This window comes from Gavialis gangeticus, unplaced genomic scaffold, assembly GCF_001723915.1.
Source record: "Gavialis gangeticus isolate Ggan-Ray unplaced genomic scaffold, GavGan_comp1, whole genome shotgun sequence".
Taxonomy (NCBI): domain Eukaryota; kingdom Metazoa; phylum Chordata; order Crocodylia; family Gavialidae; genus Gavialis; species Gavialis gangeticus.
Window position 1 is genome coordinate 79,218,837 of NW_017728993.1, and position 10,557 is coordinate 79,229,393.

General features: G+C 41.0%; 3 long non-coding RNA genes across 3 annotated transcripts in view; 1 reads left to right on the plus strand and 2 right to left on the minus strand.

Moving 5' to 3' along the window:
• The window catches only part of LOC109287097, a 60,636-nt gene extending 50,126 nt beyond the window's left edge, over nt 1–10,510 (plus strand). Inside the window, exon 2 of the long non-coding RNA XR_002094767.1 lies at nt 10,189–10,510. This is a non-coding gene — a long non-coding RNA (uncharacterized LOC109287097). The remainder of the gene's footprint in view (nt 1–10,188) is intronic.
• The window catches only part of LOC109287096, a 115,992-nt gene that overhangs the window by 20,637 nt on the left and 84,798 nt on the right, over nt 1–10,557 (minus strand). The window lies entirely within an intron of this gene.
• LOC109287099 lies at nt 3,507–10,257 on the minus strand. The gene is made up of 2 exons (XR_002094769.1): nt 10,212–10,257; nt 3,507–5,127 (listed from the first exon to the last, which is right to left on the minus strand). It is a non-coding gene; the product is annotated as an uncharacterized LOC109287099 (long non-coding RNA).

The window sequence follows — 10,557 nt, forward strand, 5'->3', positions numbered from 1 at the left end:
GTTAATCGAAGACTTTGCAATTTAAAGTGGCAGTCTATTACAGGGATGAGCAAAATATGGCCTGCAGGCCAGATGCAGCATGCCACTTGATTTGTATCTGGCCTGTGGCTGCCCCCACAGTGCTGTGTATGAAGCTGAGACCCACCAGCTCCAGCCCAAGGCAGCCCACACCATGCTGCCACCTCTCACCTACTAATGGCACTGCACCAGCAACAGCCCTGGCCAGTGTACACAGCTTCCTGGCACTGCTGTTGCCACTGCTGCTCCAACTGCATGAATACTGCTCCAGTTCCCCTGCCTCCAGTGGTTTCTCCTCCTTCTCCTGCCCCTGCTGCACTGCTCTAGGCAGCAGGTAGCACAGGGAAGCAACAGTGACCATGCGGATGCATGCCAGGCACCACACATCCAGTCAGGCAGTGGGGAAGCTACAGCTGGGCAGCTTCTGCCTCAGCATGTGGGGCTCTCCAACTCTAGCACCTGGCTGCCTTGGCTCCCTTTGGCTGCCTGGCACAATGAACAGTCATCTGGGTTGAAGGCAGTCAGGAACTGGAGCCCCACAAACTGGGGCAGGAGCTGCCTGGCATGGGATGGGTGCAGGCAGGAGTGCAGCAGGGGCTGCCCCAGGCAGGAGTGGGTGGGGTTCATTCCCATGCAGAGCACCATGGGGGCAGCTGTGGGCTGACCACACCTCCCAGTCAAGCTCTGCTGCATGTGTCCCCTGGTCTCCCTACCCTGCCCATGGCTAGCTCCTGGAACCTAGTGCATGAGCGCCCCCCCCCACAACTTTATTTTGAGCTATTATTTAATCACCTCTATATGCATTACTCAAAACCACATAAATCAGGATAAAAATATATTTTGAAATAAAATTTAAATATGTTATATTAAATGTATTGATTTAAAAAAAATCACATACTAAAAATCAAAATTTGTTAAAATGATACCTTCTGAAAGAAGGTGGGTGTGTGAAGCCCTTGACAGCTCATCAAAACTTAAGTGACCCATCCCCTGAAATAGTGCCCCCTCCCAGTCTATTACTACCTTTTGTTGAGCCCGTGATTTCCCTTTCAAGTGTTGCAACAAACACTATTATATATTAGGCACAATGTTTGTGCCTAATATACAAAAGTTACATTTATTTCCACCCTGAGATACGAATCTCCACTCTGCTTGGTAATTTTGGAACTTGCATATCACACTTTGCAAGAAAGTGTTCTAAAATCAGACCACTCTGGATAGAGGTGCTTTTAACTGCTCTTGATGCTTTTACCATGGCTAGAATAATTAAATATTAATTTGGTCAGAGAGAGAGAGTACGTATATCACCATACCTAGTGGTGAGAGCACTCACCTGGGAGGGGAATATCTTGGTTTTAGATCAACATTCATTAAACTGTTGAATAATAGGGAGCACTGTTCCTCTCTTCTTACTTCTCAGTGGGCACATCTACACATGTTGTTAATGTTCTGTAAGCTTACCATAAAATACTGCACAATACGCTTTCCCCAGCCTGGTGTCTACACGTGCACCTGTCAGAAGCAAATTTGCTCCTGAGGGGAGCACTTCAGTGTAGAGCTACTTCAGCCCTGCTGTGCCCCTCTACAACATCCAGGGGGAGTTCCAGGTTGCACTGGTACCAGCCCCAGGCTGGCAGGGGCACCAGAATCAGGCCTTGGTGTCCAGGGAGTGGGAAAAGCTGTTCTGCCTCTAGGGCAGCTGCCTCCCAGCCACATGCCCCAATCCATAGATTGGGGCATGAGCCTGGGAAGCAGTAGGTAGGGGAAGGAACATTTTTGCTGCCTCCTGCTGTCTGGGCTGACTAGAAGTAATTTGCTCCCTGTGAATAGTCGTCAACTGTGCTACTGCACAGTAGTTGCTGTGCAGTCAATCTACTACCTGTATTTATAGGTAGTAGACAACTGTGCAATAGACTAATCTACTGCACAGTAAATGCTGTGCACATGTAGATAATGACACTTTACTGTTCAGTAAATATAGTCTGCTGTACACTAAAGCATCTTGTGTAGACATGCCCTGCAGGGACTAAATTGCTGGTTGTGCTTGGAGGACACCTATAACTACTTGGACCCTACAGGATGCACTAGTTTGTGGCAATGTGAAGCTTCCTGTGGAGCCCTGTTCTGCCCTGCACCACCAGGTTGCACCGAGTGGGCTGCGGAGGCCCCAGGGGAGGGCAGCAGAATGGGAGCCCAAGCCTGCAGTGAGTAGCCCATGCCTGCCCCATGCGCAAATCTGGGGGGCATGGGTCCCTCCTGCACCCCAGGAGTGTACACAGCGGTGGGGAGCCAGGCCATTGCTGTTGTCTGGACAAACTGCTTACAGCTCCATCTCGCTCCTTGCTGGGGCCCTGTAGCCACACATTGTGGCTCTGGGCCCCAAGCCGCATGCACCACCCAGCTGGGCAGCAGCCCCAGCCTGGCCCAACTCCCTCCCTATGGGGATTTCAGTTCCCCCACACTCACCTATGGGAGCTGCTTTCCAGGCTGCCTGGTGGCCATAGGCAAATAGATGCACATGGCACCCCCTACTTGACTGCCCTCCTCTCACTCCCTCCCAGCCCCCTGCAGGCTGGAACTCTGACAGCCTGCAGAAAGCTCTTTGCAGGTTTCTCTGCTAAAATGGGAAATCTGTGTTTTTCCTGCAGTAAAGGGGGAAATCTATAGTTTTCTCCATTTCTCTGTAGGAAGGAGAAAACCTGAATCCCTGCTGATCACCCCTTGTTTTGCACCATCAAGAACAAGACAAAGGGTTTTGCCCAGTACAGTGGATTAATAGTGCCATGATATATCACAGCATGGCTGATCCACTTCTTTTTGGCATCGTCTATTTTCTAGCCTCAGCCTCCTACTAAAGGACTGTTGGATAGTAGTATTAGTACCATCCCCTTCACTTGTGTTTGAGCAAGGGCAGGTGTAAGGATCCAATTCCAGGACAGAGTTCCTGGTGGTTAATCCCAAATACAGAAGCATGCTTCCTTGAAACCTGGAACTAGGTATCTCATTTTAAAGGGTGTGGCTTAAACCACAGGCCTGCTTTTAGCATTTGTATTTTTATTAGTTTTAGGTAAGCCCCTGCTCTCTACACTTTTTTTTGCAGATTTCACTCTTATCCATCTAACTCAGTGCACTTGCATGATAAATCCAGGTGCCCTTCTTGGGATTTTGGGTTTCAATTGGTGTCAAGGTACCTAAAAGTTTGGTTTGGCTACCCTGAATATCATACCTTAGTCTTTTGTTAGATATTGTCTGTACTTCCCCTATGTCCTCTTCTACTTCCTGTCTCCTTTTTTTTCCCCCCAACTAGAGTTACAAATTAGTTCCATTCAAAGGCAATGCCCAATGTAATAGTCTGAAATGAACAGCCACCTGATATACCCAGGTGATTTTATATATATATATTGAAGTCAGTGGAGCTATGTCAGTTTTGGTGTCCCCTGATTACCTAGTCCTGAATGTTTCTAGCTATTTCATATACAATGTGTGATTTTGTTTGTTTGTTTTTTCTTAGCATGCAAGATAGCACTACATCCTGTAATAGGCTAAGTGTGTGGACAAACAGGCCTTGCCAGGGTTTTTTAATTCTCTTTCTGCCCTTATTAAATGAGTTTTAGTATAAATAGTCACATTTTCTGGCAACTGGGAAAGCAGCAGTTATTTCAAAAAGATGGATATGACTTTACAGTGTGTCTATTTTTCATTTTTCCCCATGGGACATCTTGATCTCTCCTTGTGCTGAAGTGACAGCTTTCAGGTGATGTGGACAAGAGGCAAGCCAAGTAATCAGCCCTCAGGGGTAAGTATTGTCTCCAGCTGGGCAGTCCTCCAGGAAGACTTTTAGCAAATAAATCAGTCACAAAGTCTTGTTTCTATAAGCAAGTGCTTTAGCTGCAGTTGATAACTTTGAAGGATCCATTGTATGCAGCTGTGTGTGTGTTTCTTCTTCTTCTGTTTAGATATATGATTATAGGGACTGAAAATTTAAACCTTTGAGGGACCAAGTGCATTTCTTTCAAAATATAACTTAGTTGTTAATTAGGATGATGAAATTAGACAGTGCAACAGTGAAATGATAAAGGTAAAGAGAATTGGTATAAAAGGAATTGTAGATAGTACTTCAACCAGCAAATAGCTGGCTGGCCAATTTAAAAGAAATTATAGTATCTCAAAAACTTTCTTTTCTGTAACTAAATACTGTAAAATGACATCTTGGACCAACTTGTTGGTCCAAGATTTGAACCATAAGCTTTGTTTCAGAGGGAGCAACACACAGCCTTAAAAACAGTTTAAATTTTTTCTTTGGCCCACAATGTTTAAAATATACACATTAATTTGTGATAACACAGTTACCTCCTATATGTCCAGGACCTTGGCTCCATGTGCTCACAGCACCTGTGAAAGTAGAACTTCAAAACGGGTTGTTCCGTGAAATAACCAAGTCATTCCTCTCCTGCTGTTTGCGAAGTATACCTGATGTCACTTTGTCTGCATATGGTGTTCCTTGGTCTCTAAAGTGAATATATGGCACTTTAGATGGAATAAATCATATCTGAGTTTTTTCTCAATGCATTGTTCATATAATTTTGTACCCCTCTTTAATATAGCTGATTCAAACAAAAGAAAACCAATATCTGAGGGCTTTCCAATTAAGAGAATTCAACAAGGGACGCTCTGCAGATTTGTGTGCCCTCTCTAGAGATTTTTGGATCAAACTAGCAAACAAGTTGTAAAAAATGTGACAGACCACATTGTTGATTTCTTTTAATCTTTTTCTTAAGATAACACAACAGAATGAACAGTACTCGTACAAAACAGGAGTATGCGGCAATACTAAGTTTTATGCTCTCTCTCTTCCCCCATGTCATGCATATTTTGATTGATAGTAACCATTAAATAGCCCAGAGTTGACATACTGTTCTTCCCTTTCTGATGGAAATCAAGGAAACTGAGTTCTGAATACAACAATTTTCTTTTTGATCATGCAAGAGCATCACTAGACTCTGTTGGACATTAGAAACTAAACCCCCACTATTTTCATGGGTTAAGTGTGTGGAAACAGAGGTGAGAAATGTTTTGGTTACAGCAGGCAGTAGAATCATTTCATATAACCTAAAACAAATCAATACATAGCATCTTATTAATAAGACTCTTCAAAATGGAGCCATTGTGAACATGACTAAATTCAATCATGACAGAATACAGGGAGGCCACTGAATTCTGCAAAATAGATTTTTTGGCTGATGTGGTAACAGCTCATCATTTGCCTTTTGTTAAATAACTCTGTATACTCTGTTGGTTTCTGAGAACAAAAACTTATTTCATGCAGCTAAGTAACAAAACAAAATCTATTATTACATTGGTTTCTGTTCCCACCCCCACAGAATAACCAGCTCTTGTGTTTGCAAGCTGTGCTTTAAAAATGTACAGATTCAGCTTTGGAGTGCTCATCCTTCTAGGTCGACTGCAGAAAAAAATTATACATCTGCCTTACTTTGCCAGGTCACTTAATAGCTGGAAACATAAATTACACACAAACCAGTATAATGATTGGAAATGGGCTCAAATCTGTAACACAACAGAAGTTCAGTACACACAAACATCTTGCAAAATGGCTGAACCAGTTGATGTAGTATCAAATTTAACTGATTTAGGTTAAATCAGTTTATTGAAATTCTGTCTCAGATGCCCTCCAGAGTCAAGTAAACTCAGTCCCCCAGCATCCCAGGATGCTTTGCACTTCCCCTGCAATTCCCACCTCACAGGGTGGGTGGGCTAGTTTTGGCCCAAGCTGTTTGTTTTAGTGAGCAGGGAGGCATGCTTTAGTACCCCCCATCTTCTGGCCTTGGCCACTGTAGGCATGTGGCTGCATTTCCAGAATAAAAAGTGAATGTCCATTCACTTGCTTACCAGTTCAAACTATGCAGTTTAGACTAATCTGTGAAAATTGAATCAATTCAGCCTCAGGCTTTTTTTGACTGTCTGTACTTAGCCAATGTGTCTGTTTCATTCTGACACAGTTTAAATTTGGTATGAAACTTTTCCCTCTGAATTTAACAGTAGACAATAATTATTTTTTTAGTTAAAAAATGACATTGCATTTCACCAGTAACTTTCTTGGAATCACAAATTTTACAGTCCTCCATGTAATCTCACTGGGGATTCATTAAAAGCAGAAAGTAAGTCTTTCTCTTTTTCAACATGGAAAAGAAAATGATTAGCTTGCAATGACAGTTGAAAACTTTTGACAAAGCTGGATTAAATAATTGCAAATAGGCAGCAAGAGCTCTTGCTCATGAAAACTCATGCATTTCTGATTCAGTTGGTCTGTAAGGTGCATCTCTACCCTGCACTCTGCAGTTATTGTGAGTTCTAGTGTTGACTACTTTGGGTGAAGAAGTAGATCCTATCTCTGTAGACATCTATCCAGTACAATAGCTTAAAAAACCACTAGATTCTCTTGTCCAGCACAAGAATGTGGTAGCCTTTGCAGTTCCAGGGCTGGTTCATAAATCAAGGAAAGAAACTTGCAAAGGAAACGTTACAAATATTTTCCACAACCAGAGAAATCCTCTATGGAGGAGAAAGCTTTTTAGAATCCATTGAGTTCATAGTTTCTTTGATCTGTTCAAGTAATGTAAAGCAATAGACAGTTCCGATGAAGTGGGACCCACTGGCCAATGTGAACTAACATAAAATCTTCTGTCTCCAATATACACACCAGCCTTAAAATAAAGTTTTAGCCAAATGTCTGAAACTTTTACCTATCCTTCAAGGTTAATCAGCTGTAACTAGAGGAGATCCAGTTCCTAGGAGATCATAACTACAGACTGTAGCACACACTACTTCTCTATCTCAATTATGAGGATCCCTTAATGAGAAAGAATAGCTTTAGAAGGCATCCAAGATGCACCTCATGTAGTGCTGGGGTGGGATTTCATAGTCTTGGACTAATTTTGCTCTCACTGAAGTCCATGAATTTCTTACCATTGGCCTCAACTTCAACGAGAACAGATTTAAATAAATATTAGGCCCTTCCATAGGGGTGGTATTTTCAGACCAAAGTCAACATTTGCCGTAATTATACTTGGCAAATGAATCCAGTGCAAGTGAAGTTGCATTAACTTTCAGGTGGCCTTAAAAGATAATCCTATGTAAAGTTTATGAAGTTATACTAAAAGTACCTGGAAGTTAGAAAGGCATAGATAAAGAAGTGAGATCAAAGAAAAATTATACAGAGTATAATTTTGCCTCTTAAAAAAAGTTCTACATATAAGGAAATAACTGCGGTATGTCAGATAACACCAGGAGGTAATAATTAATGGTAAATGCTGCTGTTGTCTTAGTGCCAATGACTGTACAGGCATACCTCGTTTTATTGCGCTTCACTTTATTGCGCTTCGCAGATATTATGTTTTTTACAAATTGAAGGTTTGTGGCAACCCTGCGTCAAGCAAGTCTATCGGCGCCATTTTTCCAACAGCATTTGCTCACTTCTTGTCTCTGTGTCACATTTTGGTAATTCTCGCAATATTTCAAACTTTTTCATTATTATTATATTTGTTATGGTGATCTGTGATCTTTGATGTTACTATTGTAATTGTTTTGGGGCATCACGAACCATGCCCATATAAGACGGTGAACTTAATCGATAAATGTTGTGTGTGTTCTGACTGCTCCACTGACCAGCCGTTCCCCTGTCTCTCTCCCTCTCCTCAGGTCTCCCTATTCCCTGAGACACAACAATATTGAATTTAGGCCAATTAATAACCCTACAATGGCCTCTAAGTGTTCAAGTGAAAGGAAGAGTCACACGGCTCTCACTTGTACATTGTTTTTTAAACATAATGCTATTGCACACTTAATAGACTACAATATAGTGTAAACATAACTTTTATATGCACTGGGAAACCAAAAAATTCATGTGACTCGCTTTATTGCGATATTCACTTTATTGCGGTGGTCTGGAACCGAACCCGCAATATCTCCGAGATATGCCTGTATTGCATTCTCAGCTGTAACATAAAACTACACTGAAGCACCTCTTAGAAGATATTTTTGGTCCAACCTATCCAGGAAATAATAAAGTCTTGATGAAAATCTAACTAATGACCTCACAAGGTCCTATCCAGACCTAAACTTCTGTGAATCCTGTGTAAAGCAAATACAGTCTGTAGATGCTTTCTTGCTGTAGTTTAGTCACGAGCAGATGATGTATGTTTGTGCTTAGAGCATTTATTTAGTCAACATTTAGAAATTTAAATTTCACGAAGCTGTCTGTGCAGGAGACTGAAGGATGTTATTGATTAAATACAATGAATACACATCTGTGTGCTTAGGAAGAGCCATGTTTCTGTGATGTTAACATATCACCTAGTAAATATGTTTCAACTTTTTTTTATTTTTGGCATGGGATCATAGGAGAGAGAGGCTGGAAGAGACTTATGAGGTCATCTTGTCCGGCCCTCTGCTCAAGACAGGATCATCCCTGACTCAAACCATTTCAGCCAAGTGTCGGGCTAACCTGCTCTTGAAAACTTACAAGGATGGCGAGTCCACATTTTTTCTAGGTAGTCTGCTCCAATGCTTGACCATCCTCACAGTCAGAAAATTCCTCCTATTTCCAACCTTAATTTCCCCTGCTGCAGCTTGAGGCCATCACTACTAGTCCTGTCCCCCATGGTCACAGAGAAAAGTCCATCTCCATCCTTTCTATACTCACTCTTCAAATATTTGAAGACTAGTCAAATAGTATTTGAACATCTGCCCCCCCCACTTCATTTTTTGCAGACTAAATAACCCTAGCACGTTCAGTCTTTCCTCATAAGTCATGCTTCCTAGGCCTCTAATTCTTCTGTTGGACTCTTTCCAATCCGCCCACATCTTTCTGGAAGTGTGAGGCCCAAAACTGGACACAGTACTCCAGTTGAAGCCTCACAGAGCAGAAGAATCACTTCTCTTGATTTTGCAGGTGACATTCCTGTTGGTACAATTTGGCATTGCTGTTGGCTTTTTTACAACAAGAGCACACTCTTGGCTCATACTTGTCTCCTGGTCTGATGTAACCTCCAGGTCATTCTCTGCAGTGCTGCAGCCTTATTTATATTTAAACTTTCATGTATATGTATTTTTATAATTTAGTGTAAGGAGCTAATCCTACTTCTGTGACAATCCTAGAGGACATGCATCTCTTCAGAGCTGAATTCTACAAGTGTCTTCTATAAATATCAAAGATTTGTATGATACATGTTTGCAATATAAAGTAAGACTGATGATGAAGGAAATAGGTTACTTTGACCAGTCATTTAATGGTCTTCCCAATCTGCTTACTTCTTATAAAAACATAAAATATTTCAGTTTTGTTTACCTTTTGCCCTAATACTGAGCTTGTGAAATGCTCTAGAAAGATATTAAACAGCATTCAAAACCAGCTTTTGTTTACACTTGAAATATTTTTTTATGCCTGTCAACTATTTGACAAGAATTTTTATGCATTTGAAGTACACAATGTACTTTTTGTTTAAATGGTGGGAATCGCAAATGAACTCTCTTGAGAATAAACACTTCATACTACAAAGAGAGGTTCTAAAGCTGTCTAGACCCTTTATTAGTACATTAAAACTTTCCCCACCACCAAGACCCTGTATCTTTTGATTTTTATCAGTAGAGCTGGATGAATGAGACTGGCCCCAGATACTGACTGGCCAGATACTGACTCCAAAAATATTAAGAAATAATTGCTAAGTTTTTAATTGACTTGAAATGAGACACTTCACTTAGAGGTTATTTTAATCCCTCTTGCTATTTTTACAAAATAAGTTCAGAGGTAAGATGTAAAGTGTCGTTTGCAATAGAAAGACTAAAGCATTCCATTTAGAAAACTTTCAAATAAAATATCATGCTTACAAAAACTTCCACAATTTCCCTATGAAAGTAGTCAATGTATTGCACCCAAATCTGTGCACAGATTTGGTCTGCCCAAATGTTTTAGCAAGTTCATTATTCATCAAAACACTTTTTTTCCATCTCTAATGATGACCTCCTCAGGGAATGTGAAATGTCTGTTTTTATATTTAAAATGCTTAGCATGTTGTATGTGCTATTGGAAATAACCATACATGATTTCCACTGTAACCTAGAGAAGATTCACTGCATCTCCTCTCTTTTTTTTAGGAGTACAGTAAAATGCAACTTACAGTTTATTGTGTGTTCGATCTGAAGAATGACATGAAGAACAGCAATATGAAAATAAGAAAAGTGGCTGAATCCTGCAATCCTTTTGTCTTTAGCAGAACTGCCCATGCAAGGGGTTGCAAGATCAGAACCCAAAAATATTTATCTGGTATTGAAATGGCTCTTTTATTGAAATCAGTTCAGATGCTCATACTGTAGACTCATGCAGCAAGGAAATTATTTAAATGTTTGGAAGTCAACTGCCACCAATTTCATGCAACTGAGTTCCCATTGTTTAGTTTCTCTACTTTAGTTTTGTCAACCCCCCCCCCCCAAATTCTTAAGATATTTCTCTATCACAAAGTAAAG